Here is a 22,183-nt window from a genome sequence, read left to right as displayed (position 1 = left end):
TCTCAACTAGCTTTCATCCGCAGACCGATGGGCAGACAGAGCGTATCAACGGGATCCTGGAGCAGTATCTCAGGCACTTTGTTAGTGCCAATCAGAAAAATTGGGTGAAGCTCCTTGATGTGGCACAGTTTTGCTATAATCTGCAGAAGAGCGAGTCTTCAGGCCACAGCCCGTTCGAGATAGCCACGGGGCAGCAGCCACTGACCCCGCACACGCTTGCCGCACAGGAAAAGGGAAGGCCATCCTTTGCCTATCAGTTTGTTCGCGACTGGCACGAACAGAATGAGTTGGCGAAGGCATTCCTACACAAAGCGGCAAAGAGAATGAAGAAGTGGGCGGACAAACACCGTCGGCCCGCAGGGTTCCAAGTTGGGGACCAAGTGTTGGTGAAGTTATATCCTGGTCGCACAGGCATCTTCCGCGGGCAGCACCGCGGACTACTCAGAAAGTATGAGGGACCCTTCACCATCACAAAGAAGGTGGGCAAGCTAGCCTATAAGCTGGAGTTGCCCCCAGACTTCAAGGTGCACCCCGTGTTTCACGTGTGCAACCTCAAGCAGTTTCATCCAGATGATGGATACCCGGAACGCAATGTGCCGCAACGCGCTCCCATCATGCAGAGGGCCCCGGCAGCACAACGGGCCGAGAAGCACCTCAGTCAGATCCTTCGCCACAAGGTCAACTACTTGGGGCAAGCGAAGAAATACTTGGTGCAGTGGGAGGAAACAGCGGAACCAACGTGGGAGCCTGCATTTCGAATGAACAGCCGCTACCCGGCTGAAGTCAGGGCTTACCACGAAACAGATGGCGCCGAGGACGGCGCATGATTTGAAGGGGGGAGCATGTTCCCTTGCGACTTACAGTGTACAGTTGCGCTTAGAGTCTGTTTTGCTTTTGTTGAGTCTGATGTAAGCTGCCCGGTTCAGGTGAATTAATACCCCGAAGGGGCAGCCCGTATACTTGAACTGTAATAGCCTGCGGGCAAAATTGTGAATGAATCAAATGCGTTGAGCTTTCTTTTGTTCACCCTCGTTGTGATTGCTTCTTGTGATTGCAACTTCTCTCCCTCTATTCTCTCTTGCTCTCTTGCACTCTGATCATAAGCTTCCGCGACCGGCAAGCGAGCTGACGAGTAGGCTTGCGGCGGTAAGGAAGGACCGTCGCGCCGCGCTGGCCCATTGAAGGAAATAGGCCCGTGACAGAAACCATGTACATGGGTCGGCCAGACCATAATCAACATGTATCAAACCAGATGGCTTATCCATGTGCATGCTCACAAACATGTACATGGATCGACCAGACCTGTACCAATATGTACAACATGCTACTTGATCCATGTACATGATCGTAATCACGTACATGGGTCGGCCAGACCTGTGTACATGATTATACATGCTGGTCTGCTCATGTATATGTGCTAAACTCAGTGAAAACTGAACATAAAACATATGTAGATACATAAGCATGTGTCTAGAACATGTTTGAATCAAAATAAAATGATTTCATGCATAATCATGTAACTAGAACAGATCTGAATCGAAACAGTATGAACAGGTACTCGGCAGATCTAAAAAAAATAAAGTTAATATATGATTTGGCATATCTAAAAAAAATATAAAGTAAATATGTGTCTCAGTAGATCCGAACCAGATCTGCGTGTATAAAAAAATGACAGATCTGACTAGATCTGCATGCATATACTCGATAGATCTGAACCAGATCTGAATGCATATACTCAGCAGATCTAAACCAGATCGGAACGCATATAAACTTGGCAGATCAAAGCCATAGCGACATATATATATATATATATATATATATATATATATATATATATATATATATATATATATATATATATATAAATTTTTTTTTTTTCAGTTGCATGAATACAACATTCGACAGATCTGAGTAAAATATATAAGGTTGCATGCAAGAACCACTAAATCCATTAATAAACAGTAGGCTACAAACATAAACATAAATCTTTTTTTTTTGTTAATCAATGAAGATAACAAATCTGAAAACACATGCATATACCAGATACATGAGCCCTTAAATTGACCAGACTGAAAAATGCAGAATTTATTTCAGATGCATAAATACCAACTCGGCAAAAACTGGAACACAATATGTTCATATGCATGGGTTTATACTCGACAACTACTGAAGCACACAAGCATGAGGAACATAACACATAAGTCAAATGCATGTTTTCAGATGCATCAGCAATAAGATAGACTGAATCTAAAACATAAATATATTTTTGATGCATGAACAATGAACTCGATAATATGCATATGCAAAAATTAATGAAAACGATGAGTCTTAATATATATTTACCTAGATATTTTCAGATGCATGGACTAAGAAAATCGACATATATGTGAACAAATATACATATGTACTTATCTATATAAAATCGACAATACATATATACATATATATATATATATATATTGTTTTGAAATTAGATTTTCCTTTTTTCCTCTAATACCTATACATAAATCGATTTATACATATTCCCGACATGTAAAAATTTAGAAATAAACTTGTACCCTATGTCACACGGACTCGGCTAAGGAGGTGTCGCACCCGAGTCGACACGCCCCGACACGGGTGCGGACTCGGGTGCGGCTTCGGACTCGGCTCGGACTCGGTCAACGCCGAGTCGGACTCGGTCAACATTTTGGACTCGGTCAACTTTGACCGAGTCCAAAAATGTCCCTAAAAAACCAATTTTTTATATTTTTTATTTAAAAAAATATATATAAAAAGAGTGACAGTGCTGCAGTCACAGACTGTGACTGTGCTGCAGTCACAGCACAGTGCACAGTCTGTGCAGTGTGCACAGTGCACAGTCTGTGCAGTGTGCACAGTGCACAGTCTGTGACTGTGTGCACAGTCACAGTGCTGTGGACTGTGCACAGTCACAGTCTTTGACTGTGCACAGTCACACGAACTGTGCTGTGGCATTTTAAAAATAAAATAAAATTATATATATATATATATATATTTTTTGCCGAGTCCCCGTGTCCAAAAATTTTAAAATTGTGCCGCACCCGCACCCGCACCCATGTGACATAGCTTGTACCTTGATCGAAGTTCGAAAAAAGATCAAAAAAATCAATGGATGCCTTAGAAAAACTAATTTTTTTCTTCTCCTTTTCTTTCTTTCTTTTCTTTTCTCTTTCTTTCTTTTCTTTTCTCTTTCTTTCTTTTTTTTCTCTCTCTCTCTACACGATTTTTCCTTATTGGTTTTTCTCTCTCTCTCTCTAACTCTCACTCTCTCTAGAACACGAGTTCTAGAGAGAGGGAGAGACTAACCCTTTTTATATTGTTTTTTAATATTTTATTTTATTTTATTTTTTCTAAGTTGTTTGAATCTAGAAGGGGGTAACGTCACCTCTAGATAATACCTTAGAGAGTAGAGTTCCACTCTTCTAGATAATTTTAATTAAAAATTTATTTTAATTAATTATTATTTTATTTAATTATTCCAAAAGAATATTCCAGAGGGTGTCGCCCCCTCTAGAAAGCCTTATGAGGTAGAGTTCTACTCCAGGTAAAACTCTGCCTCATCCTATATAACTTTAAAGGTTAATTTTAAAGTTTTAAAATGGGCATGGATAGATTTTAGATCTAGATCCTAGATCCTAGATCCTAGATCCTAGATCCAAATCTATATCCAAATCCACATGGATCCTACCTGAAGCAGATCCTAGTCAATATGGATCCTGGATAGTGTTCAAATCAATATTAACTTGGATCAAACAGAGCGGATCTAGTTCGATCCAATCTAGAAAAATATAAAAAATAGAGGCTGGTCATTTTTTAAAAATGCATTTTTCGGGTCAACCATAATTCGAATTCGGAAAAATAGGTCACCAACGTGATCAGTATTTCGAGGAAGATCTAACGATGGTCATACCTGATTTTTTCCTCTGAATTTAACCTGAATTTTGTTCGAATTTAAAGGTTAAAAATGAAAAAATTCTCAAATCATAATTAGCTCAACTAGGTCTTGTCAGTGGGCTCTCGGCCACGCCCAAACCCAGCTGATGTCACCTATAAAATAATATATTTTTCATGATTTTATCCATTTAAATAAATATATAATTTAAAAATATATACTTTTTATTTAAAAATCATAGAAAAATACAAGATATTACAACCTTGTCGAAGGCATCATAGAATTTGAACAGCTTGTAGTTGTAGTGCAAAAGTGATGCAGCCCATGTTGGAGGAGGAGTGAAACAAAGGCCCACCGTGAATCGGTGTGGCTGAACTTCTTTATTAAACTCAAATAGTTTCAATAAACAATGGGAAAATCAATAACAGTAAAGAACGTAAAGGAAAAAACAGTATGCAGGCAATAAAGAATAGGAAAACTGCAGGAAGGAAATGACGGCTGGAACTTTCAATAATCTCTGCCCCCACGCAACCCTAGGAGAGGCCTTTTAAAAGCTATTTACTGGAGCCGGGTCGCGGGTCCAGACTTGGATCTGAACCGCGATCCGGATCAGCTTCTATCTGCAGCTGGTTCTGGGGCGTGCGAACTCCACCACGCCTGGAGTAGGTACGCAGGGGTACCTCCCTGCGTCGTGGCTCTATCCCTGCAAGTGAGTCAAACATGCAAGGTCGCTCATCTGTCCTTTGTGGCGGATCGGGTGGTACGATGGGCCCAATCGGGTCCTGCCCTGCATCATTCTCCCCTGGTTGGGAAGAAGTCGGCTCTGTCGACTTGTTGTTGCCACAGTAAGCATATAGATCAGCCACGTTGAAAATAGTGGAAATATGCCAATCATCGGGCAGCTCAAGGAGGTAGGCATTCGAACCCAATCGTTGAAGGATCCTAAAAGGGCCATACTTCTTAGGACTTAATTTGCTATAGGTGCCTACAGGAAAACGCTCTGGACGCAGATACACCCAAACGAGTTGACCGACCTGGAAATTGACGTCACGACGACCCTGATCTACGAAAGCTTTATAGGTCTCGTAGCTTTCAACAAGTTTGGCCCCGACTTGTCTGTGAATGTCACGCATATATTCGACGGCATCAAAGGCATCCGGAGCTGGAGCTGAGAGATCTGGCACAGGGGCTAGGTCAACGACATGGGTGGGGGACCGACCATACACTACTTGGAACGGAGATTTACCAGTAGAACGGTTAATGGAGTTGTTATATGCGAACTCGGCTTGGGGCAATACGAGATCCCAAGTTTTGACATTTTCCCCCACTAGGCTCCGTAACAAATTTCCTAAGGTGCGGTTCACAACTTCGGTTTGGCCATCCGTCTGGGGGTGGTACGCACTACTAAACTGAAGCTTAGTCTTCAACAGGGCCCATAACGATTTCCAAAAGTGACTCATAAAACGCGTGTCACGATCAGAAGTGATTGTGTGAGGTAGACCATGGAAACGGGCAACGTCCTTGAAATAATATGAGGCGACTAAAGAGGCATCGGTGGTTCGCTTACACGGAACAAAGATAGCCATTTTGGAGAACCGGTCAACAACTACTAAAATTGAATCAAAACGACGTGGTGTGCGGGGCAGGCCCACGATAAAATCCATGGAGACGTGCTCCCACGGTCGTTCAGGAATGGGTAACGGAGTATACAGACCACTATTCTGACGATGACCCTTGGACACTTGACACACATGACAGCCTTGGATGAACTTGACAACATCTTTGCGCATTTTGGGCCAAAAGTATCGTTCATCTAAGAGAGCGAACGTCTTATCATGCCCGAAATGCCCTGCTAACCCTCCTTCATGTAATTCAGAAATTAACTGAAGCCTAAGGGAGAAATCGGGAACACATAATTTGTTCCCACGGAAGAGGTAACCATTATGAATACAAAAACGGGGATCGAGGGTGCGATCTGACGAGATGCACCCTTCCCAGACTTTGTGAAAATCATGGTCCGTGGGGTATAATTCCTTGCATTGTTCGAAGCCAATGACCTGTACTGACATAGTCATGAGAAGGTTGTTCTTCCGACTAAGAGCGTCAGCCACCTTGTTCAGGGTACCAGATTGATGGCGAAGCGAAAAGGTGTACTCCTGCAAGAAGCTGATCCACTTGGCATGACGAGCACTCAACTTCTTTTGACTATTCAGATACTTCAAAGCCTCATGGTCCGTGTACAAGACAAATTCCTTATAAATGAGATAATGTCTTCAATAACGAAGGGCTTGTACCACAGCATAGAACTCAACATCATAAGTGGAGTATTGGCACCTGGCCTGAGTCAGCTTCTCGCTAAAGAAGGCAACGGGTCTGCGATTCTGACTCAAGACAGCGTCAATCCCCACTTTGGAGGCATCACACTCAACCTCAAAGACTGCACTAAAATCAGGGAGAGCTAAGACAGGAGCATTGGTCATTTTCTCCTTGATGATCGTAAAGGCTTTTCCAGCCACGGGCGTCCAATGAAAACTAGTACCTTTTAGGCACTCCGTGATGGGGGCCATGAGGGTACTAAAATTTCTCACGAAACGTCGGTAAAAAATGGCTAACCCGTGGAAGCTACGGATCTCTCCTATAGTCTTTGGGGTAGGCCAATCGACAATCGCGCGGACTTTGGCGGGGTCGGCCTTGACGCCATCAGATGACACAATAAAACCTAAGAACACGACACTGGACGTCATAAACTCACACTTTTTTGCATTGGCATACAATTTTTCCTGCCGCAAAATACCTAAGACTTGACGCAGGTGACTCAAATGATCGGACAATGATGAACTATAGACCAAGATGTCGTCAAAGTAGACGACAACAAACTTCCCAATACACGGACGCAAGACTTGGGTCATCATGTTCATGAAGGTACTTGGGGCATTAGATAACCCAAACGGCATGACTAACCACTCGTACAATCCATCACGTGTCTTGAATGTCGTTTTTCACTCGTCCCTTTCGCGTATACGAATCTGGTGATACCCGCTTTTTAAATCTATTTTAGAGAAAATGGAGGCACCAGATAACATATCAAACATATCATCTAAACGAGGAATGGGAAAACGGTATTTGATTGTGATGTGATTGATCGCACGACTATCGACACACATGCGCATGGACCCATCTTTCTTAGGAGTGAGTAAGGCGGGCACGGCACAAGGGCTAACACTCTCGCGAATGAAGCCCTTTTGCAGTAATTCCTGAACCTGTCTTAACAACTCGGTGTGCTCGGAGGGGTTCATGCGATATGCGGGAAGGTTGGGGAGACTCGACCCTGGCACAAAGTCAATGGCATGCTGAACTACCCTTGTCGAAGGTAATCCATCAGGTAGGTCATCCGGCAGAATGTCGCGGAACTCCTCGAGAAGAGGGGCAACGTCCGCAGGAATGGACACAGACGAACTCATCACTGGCTTTGCCACCAGGGCATAACAATAGCCATCTTCCTGGCAGTGGTCCAGGAAAAGCCGGTACGAGAGGCCTGCGAGTCGGGGGACTCGCTCAGGTTTGTCCCCGGTGGGAAAGTCGGTCTCCTTGATAGGTAGAAGGACTATCTTATGGCCATTAAAGATGAAAGAGTATGTGTTCTTGCGGCCATCGTGAGTGGTTTGGCGATCAAACTGCCAGGGACGTCCCAAAAGAATGTGACACGCGTGCATAGGGGCTACATCACATCACACCTCATCGTGGTAGTGTTCCCCCATGGAAAACCGGACGAGGCAACGCTGAGTGATGGGAACCTCATTTCCTTTCTTGAACCAGGCCATCTTATAGGGTTGGGACAACTTCTCGGTGTTAAGTTTCAAGGTAGAAACCACACTCTCTTCTCGCATGCTCCGGTGTCAATGATGACGTCACAGGCGTGCCCCGCACAGTTGCATCGGGTTCGAAAAATGTTATTCCTTAACCATTTCGATGGGGCCGATTCTCGGGGTGTGGTCAACACATGTCGGATGGACAACAAACTTTCGACGTTGCCGTCGAACTCTATAACTCCCCTCTCATCCTGGTCTTCAACTAATGACTTGTCATCACTATCACACTCACTTGCGGATGCAGACTCTACAATTCCTTCAACAAGATGGGTGTTCCGGCTCACGGTGGGACACTTGGACCCAACATGCCCTAACTCTTGACACCTAAAACAACGAAGGGTCGACTCACTAGGTTTGGTCTTGGACCGGGTGTGGAAAGCTGGGCCTGACTGGTCAGGTTTGCTAAGGTCTGTTCTAGGCTTTGAATCACTTGGGGAGCTTGCTCCTCTGGGTGGGAAACTCGGCTTGGGTCGACTGGTGGGCTCACTACGGGTCGTCCTATATTCTTGCCTCCGCTTCAGCTTGTCCTCGATGTTCATGGCGTAACTGCTGGCTTGATCTAATGTCTCCACTGTGACACAACTAAAATCGTCAGAGATAACAGGACGGAAACCCCAAATGTACCTCGTGACCTGCTGACGAGCTGTTTCCTCGATCTGCACACGCAGGGAAAGACGATGGAACTCCGCGGTGTACTATGCTACAGTTCGGGAGCCTTGACGCAGGGTCAGGTATTCTTTGTAGGCTCGCTCGGTGTGATCAGAAGGCACGAATTTTGACTGCATCAATCTTTGCATTTCCTCCCACGACTGTACACGCTCTAATCCCTGCCGTTCCCTCGATCGTTGTAGCTCCACCCACCATGTCTGTGCTAGGCCTCTTAAGCACGTAGATGCTAGCGAGACACGACGATATGATAGTCAAAGAAGAACTGCACTGCATAAGACCAGTCGAAAAACTGCTCCGCGTCGAATCGCCCTGCAAACTCAGGAAGATCCAGTTTCACGCCATAAGTGGAGGAGTGGTCGGGTGCTCTCTGTTGTCGCGGTTCTACCAGTCCTGCAGGATGCTTATTCCAGAAAATGTCGTCATCCCATACTGCTTCGTTGTCCGTAGTGCGGTGTTGCTCGCCTGGATGCTGGTGTTGTCGAACTCTCCCGACGGGGGGTCGACGGTCAGGGCGCGCCGGTTCTTGCTGACATTGCCTCAGTCTGGTTTGCCCGTGGACGGGCACCATCTGCGGCCGGTATTGTGGTACTGGAATGACGGGAAGTCCAAGGGGGGGTTGAGGGGTCGGGTGGGGTTCAGGTTCCTGGCGGGTAGAGTTGGTGTAATATGGTTGTGGGTTAGGAGTATGGTGTTGGATCGGATGTTGTGTTGGGTTCTGGGTCAGGGTTGGGTAGACAAGTGGGTTTGGGTTTGGGTATGGGTATGGGTATGGGTATGGGGTCTGGTGGGTATATGGATGGGTTGACTCGCCCGATGGGATATGGATCGGGCCCATTCCTACACTACTCGTCGGACCCAGATATGGATGGGCTGGATCGAGGTTCGAGTTGTGGGGATAATAGGCTTGGTCTGAACTCGATCCCCGATCCAAGAGATTATGGGTCTGGTTTTGACCCGGCTCAAATCCAAACTGGAGCTCCGTCCGGGTCCGATATGGGCTAGGGTCGGCATGGGATCTACTTTGAAGGTCAAAATTACTGGGTTGGTTCTGGTTCGGGGTTGCCCGCGCACCTAAACCAACTAGGTAGGTTGGGTAAGGGATGTCTAGAACCAAACCCGCTCCCTGGAACCCAAGGGTTGGTCCCACCGAAACGGGCCTGTGCCCTGCTGGAACAAAAACCGGGTTGGACCCTTTGGTGTCAGGTCCACCCCAATGGTTTTGGCCCGCTCCCACTCGTAGAGGTACCGTCTCGGAGCCTCCCCGCGCGGGATCGGGAGGGAGAGATGGCTCTCCCCTAGTTCGGACAGACGAACCCGGGTCTACAACTGGGCCCAGCGTGACGCTGGGGCCCTGCCGACCCAGATCCATTTGCAGCACCTCGTGCGTGGTGCCCTGCCATGAGCCAGGACCTGCAGGTGGGCCCAGTGCAAGGCTGGGACCCTGCAGGCTCGGGTCGCCCTGCAGCGTAGCCCCAGGTACGCGCGACCACGCGTCGGGACCTGCAGGTGGCCCCAGCGCACTGCTGGGGCCCTGCAGGTTCGGTCCTACCTGCGATCCCAACGCAGGAGGACGTTGTTTGGAGTGCGGGGCCGTTACCAGGGAGTTGCTGCTCATCGGGGCTCCCTGGTGTTGCTGCGAGTTACTCAGATCAGGGGCGAAGGTTGTCGCCTGCAGGAACGTGGTGCTTCGACCCTGCTAGATTTGCGTCGGCTGTAGGGATGCGGTAACGCTGGGAAGTGGACCTGCGGCTGCGCCCTCGACGAGGCCTGCGCACAGTGTTGCGCACGGCTCTTGGGGTTTCTCGAGTGTTGTCACGCGATCTTCAAACTCGCCCATCCTCTTTGACAGGTCGGCGATATCCCTACTCATTCGCAGCATGTTCTCTTGGATTTTTGTCAACACGTCCATGACACGCAGTAAGGGGTCTTCGCTGCCAGCCTCCTCACGTTCCTCGCCTCGCACCGGATCGCTCCCTGCTTCAAGAGCCATCTCGCTGATGAAGATGGGTGCGGCTCTGATACCACTTTGATGCAGCCCACGTTGGAGGAGGAGTGAAACAAAGGCCCACCGTGAATCGGTGTGGCTGAACTTCTTTATTAAACTCAAATAGTTTCAATAAACAATGGGAAAATCAATAACAGTAAAGAACGTAAAGGAAAAAACAGTATGCAGGCAATAAAGAATAGGAAAACTGCAGGAAGGAAATGACGGCTGGAACTTTCAATAATCTCTGCCCCCACGCAACCCTAGGAGAGGCCTTTTAAAAGCTATTTACTGGAGCTGGGTTGCGGGTCCAGACTTGGATCCGAACCGTGATCCGGATCAGCTTCTATATGCAGCTGGTTCTGGGGCGTGCGAACTCCACCACGCCTGGAGTAGGTACGCAGGGGTACCTCCCTGCGCCGTGGCTCCGTCCCTGCAAGTAAGTCAAACACGCAAGGTCGCTCATCTGTCCTTTGTGGCGGATCGGGTGGTACGATGGGCCCAATCGGGTCCTGCCCTGCATCAAAAAGGCTCCCCATGTATCAGAGTGTATATCAGGGTCTAAAGATCTTAGAAATCTCTCAATGCCACCTTACCACACAAGTGACTGCCCATAGCCAATTCTTAAAGCAGTACTGTTAACAAAATCCACGATTGATGAAGAACACGAAACGTGGCGCCCCCCAATTTTGGAGCATATTAAAATTCACATATTCTACGAGGAACCAACAAAAAAAATAATAACAATAATAATAAGTAAAAAGAACATCGGGATAGTGCAACATTGCAAATTCAACACTTGGAATATAAACTATGATCCGTATAAATATGACCAAAATGAGATAAAAATAAAGAAAACAGAGAAAAAAAGGTGGGGCTTTTTTAAGAAATCAAGGAGAGAGAGAGAGAAGGGCAGCAATGGCTTTGTAACCAAAAGGGGAGGAGGTGAGGAGGGAGGAAATTAGAGGATGGTGTTGGAGATCGAACGTGAAGAAGAGGGAGAGGAGGGTACCTAAAGAAGAGCCATTAGAGGAGGTTGTATCTCTCCATGCCCACGAAGAGGAGGGATTGGGCTGGGGCGGACGCCCTCGGGTAGTTCAACGCTTTCAACTTCCTCTGGATCTAATCCATTTGCTTATCCACCATCTCCGGGATTCGAACCCATGCCCTCGCCACAGCCCCCTCCCCTTTCCCCCAACTCTGAATCGAAGAGAGAGAGAGAGAGAGAATATTCACCATTCAACATTACCAAAATACATCCAACAGAATATTAGATGAGAGAGAAACATAGGAGTAAGACAGCCACAATCTAGACGGTGATTGTGCACAGTTCAGAGTACAAGCAGCTCTACTATGTAATTGAAGAGCCAGATACACATCAGACATGACCCGTTGGCGAAGCCTTCCGAAATCGAATTTGATGCCCCTGAAGAAGATGCCATTTCTTTCAGTCCAGATCACCCACAATGCTGAAAACAACCATACCCGCCACAATAATCTCCATTTTTTTTGTGTCGTAAAATCATGAGACCAAGCAAGAGGTCCCGAATAACGGAACTCGGACGAGTTTGAACAGACGGTGCACCCCAAGTTTGAAAAAATAAGTCTAGAACGATCGAGCAGAGCCAGGTGAGTCGTGTCCTCTACGGCCTTCTCGCAAAGAACACACATGCTGGGAAATTGAATCCCTCATTTCCTGACATTAATCTGGGTTTGAATACGATCCAGAGCCACTAGCCACGCCCAAGCTTTTGCCCTTGAAGCGGGGCCCTTACTCCACATACAATCAGTGGGAAACCAGTCCATCCCGGATGGCAACAAGGAATGGTAAACTTGCTTAATGGAGAATCTATCTCCGCTCGCCATGGCCCAGTGAATCAATGGGCGGCCATGGACAGGCCTAAGATCCCTGCCACTGAAGGACCGAAGTGTCTTCCGCCACTCCAGCCAGAGGGACGAATGACACACTGAACTGGGCGTCGAAATAAGGGGTCAGGTAGACTACCATATTTTTGCCTAACAAACGTAGCTCAAGGAGATTGAGATGTGGAAGCTACCCAGACCCACTTCAAGACTAAAACGATGCACCGCTTTCTCAGAGTCGGAATCTCCAAGCCGCCTCGCTGCCTCGAGAGAACGATCTATTGCCAAGAAACAAGCGGTACTTTTTGTAAGACACATTCCCAGACAAAAGGAAGTGCGAAAGCAAATGGTTAATCGTTTGTTCTACTGTCGTCGGTACAATGGACATGCTCATACGAAACTCTGGTAATCGGGCCAAAACATGGCGAATTAGCGTCAATCGTCCCGCAAAAGATAAATATCGGGTCTTCCAAGACTGCAATCTTTCTTGCACCCACTCTATAGTAGACATCCAAGATGACGTTCCCGCCGACTGCAATGAGTGTAACGATAGACCCAAGAAATTGACATGAAGGTCGGATATTGGGCAGTTGAAGATCCTTGCAGCAGCCGATTGGAGAAGAGGGTTAGCATTGAGTAACACCAGAGCGCACTTACTCTCGTTCAGGCGAAGGCCTGAAATTGCAGCGAAGACTTTAATAATGAAGCACAACCTGGACATCTGATTAACATTCGCATGACCAAATATTATAGTATCGCCTGTATATTGAATTGTGTGACCAACAAAACCAAGAATGCCCAAGGAATCCAAGAAGCTTGTTTGTTTTGCCCTTTTCATGAGAATAGGTAAATCATCTGCCGCGATATTAAAAAGGATAGGGGCTAGGAGACAACCCTGTCGCACACCTCTAGCCAACTTGAATTTTTCCCCTCTCAGTTTGTTGATGCAAACCGACGATACGGATTTCGTGACCAACTCCTTAACCCATCCTATAAATCGGCTGCCAAACCCCATGTTTGTTAGAGATTCAATCAAAAAATCTTATGTCAGACTATCATAAGCCTTGTGAAAATCCAATTTTAGCAAAAAGTACGGTGCTCCAGTCGACTGTAAAGAGTGAAGAAGCTCAGTTGCACAAATAAAAGACTCTTGCAAACTTCGACCTGGAATAAAAGCCCCCTGGTTCAGAGAGACAAGTTGATGAATGACAGCGCGCAACCGATTAACCAACACCTTAGATATAATGTGATACAGAGCACCCATCACCGAAATCGACCTGAAGTTGGATATGTCTGACGCCCCTTGCCTCTTAGGAATCAAAGAGATCACTGCCACATGATATGGTTTAGGCAGCCTTGCATTACGATAGAATTCATTGAACAAGTGGAGCAGGTCAGTTTTAACAATTGTTCAAAAAGCTTTGAAGAAGTCGACGTGGAAACCGTCAAGGCCTGGGGCCTTCCATCCCGAGAGTCCGCTAATAGCATTAGAAATCTCAACTTCGGTGAATCGAGCCTGCAGAAGAACATATTGGTTTGCCGCCAACCGCTTATAGCCCATATCGCCGATGCCCCCCCCCCCGGCCTAAGTCGGCCGAATACAGCCTGAAGAAATAAGAAGTAATAGCTGGCATGCAATTTTGTTGACCAAACTGGCATCCATCGATCTCGACCAAGAGTAATTGGTTCTTACTGTATTTATTTGATGCATTCATGTGAAAAAATTGTGTATTATCGTCGTCATTAGCCAACCATGCAACTCTGGCCCTCAACTTCCATCTAAGCTCATCTTGTGCTCTTCATTCTACAATGAGGGCAGAGAGGACGACAATACGCTCCTGCAACTGAAGCACTTGACCCTCCGGCATACCAACAAGATCGACCTGACGTTGGGCTAGATAGGAGAGCTCAGCTTCCCACTGGCCAATGAACCTAAACTTGTTCAGGTTATTAAAGCTAAGTCATTCTTTAATACGTTGTCGAAGACGAAGAAACTTTGCATGGATGCGGATAGCCGCCCAAGATCCCGTATCAGGTTGAGCCCACGATTGTCCGACCAGCTGTTGAAAGTCTGGTACATTAAGCCACCACTCCTCAAAGAAGAACCTACGACACGCTTTGAAATTTGCGCCCCAAGAAACAATCAATTGTCCATGATCGGATAGGGTTCGCGACAACAGGCATGCAGTGACATCCGGGATCGCGTGAAATAGTTCTGGGGAGAGAAAAACATGATCAAGTATCCGCAAGCAAGGGCAAGACCTCATATTTGACCACGAGAATTGCTCCCCCACATGAAGTACAGAGTAAAGCTGGTTCCGCAGAACAAACTCTTGAAACCCCCTAATGAAGGGGTTGAGAAGAACCGGTACACTAGAATCCTGCGTGGACAACAGGCAATTGAAATCCCCTCCTAAATACTGAAGAGCTCCAAATGTAACCAAAACTCGATCCAAATCAGCCTAGAATGTTGGTTGCGAGGCAGACACGACAGGGCCATACACAAAGGTGAAGACGACATCTTGTAGCGACGGCAGCAAGTTTGCAAAAAGGGAGATGGAATAATGACTAATATCCACTATCGCCACATTAAGAGAAGCTTTTCAAAAAACCAGGATGCCCCCAACAAACCCAACGGCCGGTTTAAAAGCATATGCCGCACCTCTCCATAAGATACCACTAATAACGAAACATCCTTCATTTTGGTTTCACAAATTGCAACGACGTCTGGACTTTCATACCTAATTCAATTAGCTAAAAACAAGCGCTTAGGGGGCAATTCATGCCCCTAATATTCCAAATACACATTTTCATGATAAATAATTAGGTAGCACCCTAGTACGCCTTTACCTGACTGAGCGTCAAACTGAGCTAGAGTCATCTTCTTGAAGCAGAGCTTGCAAACGGGCCAATGATTTAGCTTTACGAAGACTATTTGCGACCCTGACCGCCGATCGTGCTCAAGGAACAAGCTGTTGCTGGATCGAACAAAGCTGCCCGGGTGAAATTTGCACTCCTAGTGCCCGCACAACCTCAACGAAGGACATACCCCATATGTCGAACATGTCATCGACCCCTTGCGACCCACCTCCCGAACCTAACGAATCTGGGCAAGGTTGTGGATGCATGGGTTGCAAACAGGAGACCCCTGAGCCCCCTTGAACAGATGCTCCGAGAACCTCCACGGGACATCCCCCGTCTTGATCGAGCAGGCAGGCCGCCGAACACAAAAAGTGGGTTTATTGCTGCATGCAAGGTGAAAACGAGACCATGCAGGTAAAACCCAAAAAACACGTCAGGGCGGACCCCATGCACACTTTAATGTGTGGCTCTCTTTCAAGCGTGGGCTCCCAATGATATAAATATTAAACATTTTAAATAAAACCCGCCCCGCTTATCGGATTAAAGTTTGCTGCCATTGCTTATTTGTACAAACGATTTAGCAAACTTCAATATTTTTGACACAGGACCCTGCTGACCATATGGGTACAGTAGTACATAGGTAGGGACTTAAGCCAGCCCTGTATCTCATTCAGACTAAGTGGCTGAATGTTCAAGTTGAATGACGTCAAAGGTTCAATTATTCACAAGAGGGGCACACATTTAGTGTGCTCCTATACCTGATCACCCTCCATCATTAGCAATGATGAAGGGTGACCAGGCTTATAAGCACACTAAAAGTGTGAAATTACATAGCACCTAATCCTCCCTCTTGTCACAAAGTTGGCAGGCCTCTAGGGGCTGAAGGCAGAAGCCTTGAAATTCTACACGACTAGCGTGGCAACTGGCAACCATAGCTTTACAAGATTTTCCATGGCAGATCAGGTGCAATCACTTTGCACACTTTAATGTGTGGCTGCACCTGATATACCCTTCATCTTCTATTGGGCCCCACAACTAACAGACTGTACCCAAGAGATGGAGACAGTCAGGTGTAGCAGCACACTAAAACGGTGCAATTACATTGCCTCCCTCAAAATTTTCTCATGGAGTAGAGTGATAACTGGACTTGGTTTGGTGCTCTTTAGTCTGAACCCTCCAAGGCAGGTTTGATAAGCTAAGTCGGGTCAAGTCCGTGGAGTCAAAATAATAGCCAGATTGAGTAAGACAGTTTAGGAACCAAAAACCAATACGACTTCAAGCTTTTGGACTGTTGTTTATTAGTCCGAAGCAATGTAACAGTTCTTGGTATTGGGGTTTTCTTTGCAAGAGAAATCTTATGATACATTAAAAAGTTTGTTTTTTTTAAGTACAGATTGAAGTGTCGAAATATTAGGAAATATACAGAGAATGTCAAATTGAAATATAAATCATACAAAAAAAGAAAAAGCACATTAATTTTATGATATTTCTTAACATGTAATATTTTTTAAAAGCATATTTGCTTCTAAAATATCATGATAAAATCATGATATTTTGAAAGCATTGTTGATATTTGTCACATTACTCTCATCCATGTTTGGTTGAACTATATGTATTTAGAGGTGTAATCGTACCAGCACTCATGCACCGGATCCCATCAGAATTATATGGACCCATACAAGTCCTGGTCTTGACTAAGGTTGGTATGTGCACTTTGAAACTGGTTTCAGGTTTTTCTTTTCTTTATTTTTTGTAGGTGGAAAAAAATCAAACCTGATGAGATGTTGGGGGTGTTGGGTAGTGTTATTCAGTAGGAATTATCGAGTCCGATCTAACCGGATCTGACTTAATCGGACTCAGAGTCCAATGAGATCAGCTAAAACCAAATTCAAATCCAGCTAACTTAAAATCCAGCAATTACATATATTTGGATTCAGAATTTAGTCAAATGCAGATCTCAACTGAATTTAGACTCGGATTCAAATGCAAAATTCAATACCAAGTCTGGATCTGACTTATGCTACCAAATTCAATCAAATGGATTTAAATGCAGGCCCATGTCAGCTAATATCGGACCCATTGGCATCCCTATAAGAAGCGGATCTAATTAGTTCCTTGCTCCTATTAGGTCTGACTTAACATGTATTTGGTTTTGAGTTGGAAAACCCATGTTTTACCTATAGTAATGCATAGGGGACAGCCCCATTGAGGTTCGAACTTGAGACATCTCTGTCAGGCTTTTGAGACTCCAGACTGCCCACTTTTCTTATTTAACCCACTTTAGAAGAATTCTTAGGGCACGTTGGGAAGCAAGAAAAACTCTCATAAGAAAAGAAAGTTTTTCTTATGAGAAGCTTTGATATGATAAGTTTTTCAAAAGAAAATATTTAGCTTGTTTGTGTAGCATGAGAAAAACGGGCTGGAAAAGAAAGAGAAAATATAACTTATTGTTTGTGCATGGAAAAAAATTTCTCCTAACTAACATGGTAGTTCTCCTAAATTACCCGCCAAGAATAAATATCAAACAATTAAACATAAGTGAAAAAATATCCTTAATAGATTATCGGATCCCATCTAATTGTTGATCAATACAGTACAATTTGGATGCAATTCTTGCATAACTTGCTCAAAAAGCTCATGTCGATCATGCGGGATTAAAGGCACCACAACAACAAAGAATTCTGCCCCATCAACAATTCAACACAGTTCATAATCCAATTGTTTGAATAACACAAGCAATTGTTCATAATTCAATCTTTTTGAATAACAAATCAAAAAGATGTCAAGCAGCTGCACCAACCAAACATAACTTTCAACGAATCCAATCCTGAAGGCAATCAACACAAACAGAACAAAGATGGGGGTGAAAAAAAAACAGAAGAGGTACCTGTATTTTCAGAAACCGCAAGATCTGCACCTCCTGTCATCGCAACTCCACGCTTATCTCGGCCCGATGAAATGATCTGCCGAAAAAATCAACAAAAAAACAAAACACCAACAGAAATTCACTTCCTTTGTTTCTCCTGAAAAACAAAAAACTCAGAAACAATAGAGAGAGTTGCAGGAAGGGATGTATTGGGGTGAGGGTGATCGGCGAAGGAGGCAGGTCCGATGAAGGTGATCGGGGTCGGAATCTGATTCCGGGTATCACCCACCAACAAATTCCTGCGTTTTTGGTTAGAAAAAAAGGATGGATTAAGAAACAACATATCAACAGACCACCAAAGGATGAATTTGGGGATTCCTCCTTTTGTCGTTCCTATGCGTACCTGAATGCCTTGGATTGCTGGTAGAGCTGTTGGGGGACGACCATGATTTGGTGGTTTCAGAGACAGCGTAGACGGTAACACAAGAAGGAGAGAGAAGTAGTCGAGTTGAAGACGCAGGAAGGAGAGAGTAGTAGTCAGCAAAACTATGATAGGAAATACTCCTCCACCCCCTGGAGGATATGTTCAGCGAAACATTTTCCCTTAGTTGGAATGGTCCAAAAAACTTAACGGTTTTTCTACCTTGGTTCAGTTTTCCTATCAAACGTACACTTAAAAAAAAAGAGAAATTTGTTATTTAGGCTCACCTTTAACTTGGGATTCTATGTGATGTGCGAACTTTTCAATAATCTCAAATCTGAACCTATCATTTCTGAAAAGACAAGTAGAGACACTGGTTTAAATTCTGGCGGACAAAATTGTGCGAAGTGTGTAAAAATTTGCTTCAGCTTTTTTTTCTTTTACTCTTATTAAAAACACATAATTAGCATTTTCTTTGCCAAGGCCTGATGCCCATCAAACAAACTATTACAAATGATTGAGAAAGCACCATACCATTACTCTCTCTCTCTCTCTCTCTCTATATATATATATATATAGGTCAGCACTCTTTGGTTCGGGACTAATTTATAAGGCCAAGCCTGGCCCATTGCCAACCTTTATTTGTCTAGGCCTGTTCGCAAATCAAATGCCCCTTTAAATTACCTCCTCTCATTGGAAAATACACCTCAACCTTATAATAAACCAGTTGAGTCTGGCGTTTTGTTGAAGTCGTAGAACAAAAGCAGTTTATAAAGCACCCATCAAGTTTTTAGAAAGCAAAAGATTATGTGGTAGCAGCAAGTACAAGAGATGGAACTTTAAAAAAAGTTTTTAACGAACTGGTAAATACCATCTTTTCTTCATTTTTTAAAAGAAAATAGAAAAGCGAATAACATTAATAAGAAGAAATATTTATTAAAGAATTAAGAGATGCAAAATCTCTCAGATGAAATTGTTATATGGCAATTAATAAAGAATGAATGAGAAGTCATTTTTTTGAAATTGATGGAACATATATAAACATATTGAGAAGGTCCAAACTTTAGAGAATGCAAAATGACATATGTGGAGAATCAAGAATAACAGAAAATGCACGCAAGAAGTTTCATCTTCTTGTGCTATTTGATAGATTGTCTTGAAAGATTTAGTCAACTGAAAAGTGTTTTGGTGTGTTAGGTTTGGGGTTTCTCATCAATACCGAGAAGATGGATGGCATATGGAACATGTGTTATTACTTTTTTAAAGGCTATAAAATGACATTTAGAAGCTATTTTTATCCCTGTAATGCAAAACAAAAATAAAAAGAACTATTTAATCATTGCATTACATTTTACAACCCTTAGGCTTCCTTGTGGTCTACATGTAATTCCACATTTGAAAAATAAGATTTGGGGTGTAAATTTGAGCTGCCTTTGGATGGCTTTTTTTTTATTTCACACATTTTGTCTTTTGTCCTTGGGATCACCAAGTCGTGCATATTTGAATGAGAAAGGTTTGTCTGTGTCGTCTGTTACATGGATATGGTTAAAAGGCTTTGCTATATATATATATATATATATAATTATTTCCTTCAAAAAATGATCTTGTATTAAAAGGAACATGAATGTAATTATGGTTTTAGGATTTTTAAGTGCTTTTATTCTTGTAATTAGTATTAAGCATGAATCCATAAATAATGAATATTTGATTTTGGTTAAAATAATTTTTTTTATCAGTTAACATAGATGAAAGATCTATGATTTTTGTTAGGATTTAGGTTTTTGATTTGCATTAATTCAAATGATATAAATATCTAATTAAGGTTTTGATCAATTTCTCTATTTTTCTTCTTTTCAATTAGCAATAATAATCATTCTATATTTAATTTCTTTTAAGATTTTAGGTTTTTTTGCGTGTTTTTCAATTAGCATCAATTATGAGTTTTTTCTTTAATTTAAGGGATTTTTTGTGCTTTTTGCTTGATTTATTTACTTTTATTGTGCATTAGTGCCCACCCTAATTTAAATTCCTAGCTCCATCCGGGTGACAATTCATAGTTTCTTTTAGCCAAGAAGACAGAGCCTTGTGGGCTTGCTTAAAACAATTAGTGATTGGTAAAGTAATTAAGAGGAGAGAGAGCAACATTGCAATGCTTGATTTAGGCTGTAACGGGTTGGATATTTGAACCATGAGGGTGCGGTATAACATGCCCAAATGACAAGCAATCAAGTTCAAGTTTAGGCTCCAGTTTTTGTCGAGTCAAGATAATAGAATTTCAAACCAACCTGTGTAGTTCGAATAGTATTAATGTAATGCCCCAGAATTTTTAACCAAAAATAATTATAAACTTTTTGACAAATTTTTTTAATATAATCCAACTCGAACGAGATGATCGGTATATAACGAAAATTATTTTGGTTTGGATTAGACAACTCTGGGCGAGTTACAGAGACTAAAAAACTAAACTGGATTGGATTCAATTCCTATTTAGACTTGGATCCAGGTCCACACAAATAATGATTCCATGGATAATATGACTCCTCTAGTATTAAAATAAAAGCATCTACCATTCCAAACTTAGAATATAAAGTATCATCATTTAACATATTCAAATATAAATGATAAAGTGTCTCGGTCTAATTGAGACTCAAAATTCCTAAGATCGAAGAGTTGATAGAGTATGGCAGCCTGGCCTCGCCACTATATCACACCACTGCTCACTGCTCACCTGAACATATCACATAAAATGGGGCAAAGTCGTGAAAATCTAGTAGGTGAATACATCAACTACATGAGAATTTAACAAGGTAGATCATGTACATTAAAACCATGCATCTCACATTAATGTACAATATAATCATAAGAGTCATATTTATGTAAGAAATATTTTATAAGACATCCAATATGTACATTTAAATCAGATATCAACATGCATCTCATTGTTCGACAACTTAATCAAAAACTGTATTATTAAGACATTATTTTTCTCAATTATTTATCCTGGGTACTCGGGGGTCAATCATTTGAAGAGTTGAGACTACAATGGGTGTTATAAAGTATTCTTTTATTTTTTGAAGTATCTAACTGGCCAGATATCCAGGGTGAGCAATCTGTGACCTAGAGTATTTCCCGTAAAGGTGTTGTTCAAGATATGATTGCAATCCAAGACTAGTTGCAGTAGTTAGGATCTATCACTTAGGAAATATTAATAGTCTCGGCCTTCTAAACCACTGAGTGACCAAAGACCATCTGGGACGCCATTGCTCTTATCAAACATGATGTGTCACTCGAAATTGTACTACCTTACCTCTCCAAGGTAGATATAAAAATCTGAATAGGTTATTGGGTTATTAATTAAGTGAAACATAATCACGTGTGCCTTAAATTATTAGGCAAGTTGGGGCTCCTTAGCCCAAGTACCCTTATAGTGTAACAAGTGTATGAGAATGCATACATATTTACCCAACCAAATTCAGTTTGCTCTGGCGCCTTAAGCCCATTCGCCTGTGAAGGCGGACCCCAAATTATGTGTAGACATAAATTAAACAAAATGAAGCATAATTCACACCAAGGGTTCATCTTTAAACCATGCTCACATGGGAGTTAAACATACTACGTGCATGCTAGATGACTTACAGCAGAATATAAAGTATAACTTTTCATGCCACACACACTGAGATACGTGTCCAAACATCATAACATTCTTGATGTATGTATAAAACCTTTATATCATGTG

General features: G+C 43.4%; 1 pseudogene across 1 annotated transcript in view; it reads right to left on the bottom strand.

Annotated features, from left to right (window-relative positions):
• LOC149821946 (AUGMIN subunit 7-like) overlaps positions 1-18,573 on the bottom strand; it is a 40,491-nt pseudogene extending 21,918 nt beyond the window's left edge. The window contains exons 1-2 of the transcript XR_016426012.1: positions 18,430-18,573; positions 18,048-18,123 (exon numbers count right to left, since the gene is read on the bottom strand). The product of XR_016426012.1 is annotated as an AUGMIN subunit 7-like (transcript). The remainder of the gene's footprint in view (positions 1-18,047; positions 18,124-18,429) is intronic.
• Between the last annotated feature and the right edge of the window lie 3,610 nt (positions 18,574-22,183).

Source organism: Nuphar pumila, chromosome 11, assembly GCF_984573655.1.
Source record: "Nuphar pumila chromosome 11, dmNupPumi1.hap1.1, whole genome shotgun sequence".
In the NCBI taxonomy this organism is placed as follows: Eukaryota; Viridiplantae; Streptophyta; class Magnoliopsida; order Nymphaeales; family Nymphaeaceae; genus Nuphar; species Nuphar pumila.
Note: the sequence above shows the minus strand (reverse complement) of the source record. Positions and strands in the feature narration are given on the sequence as shown.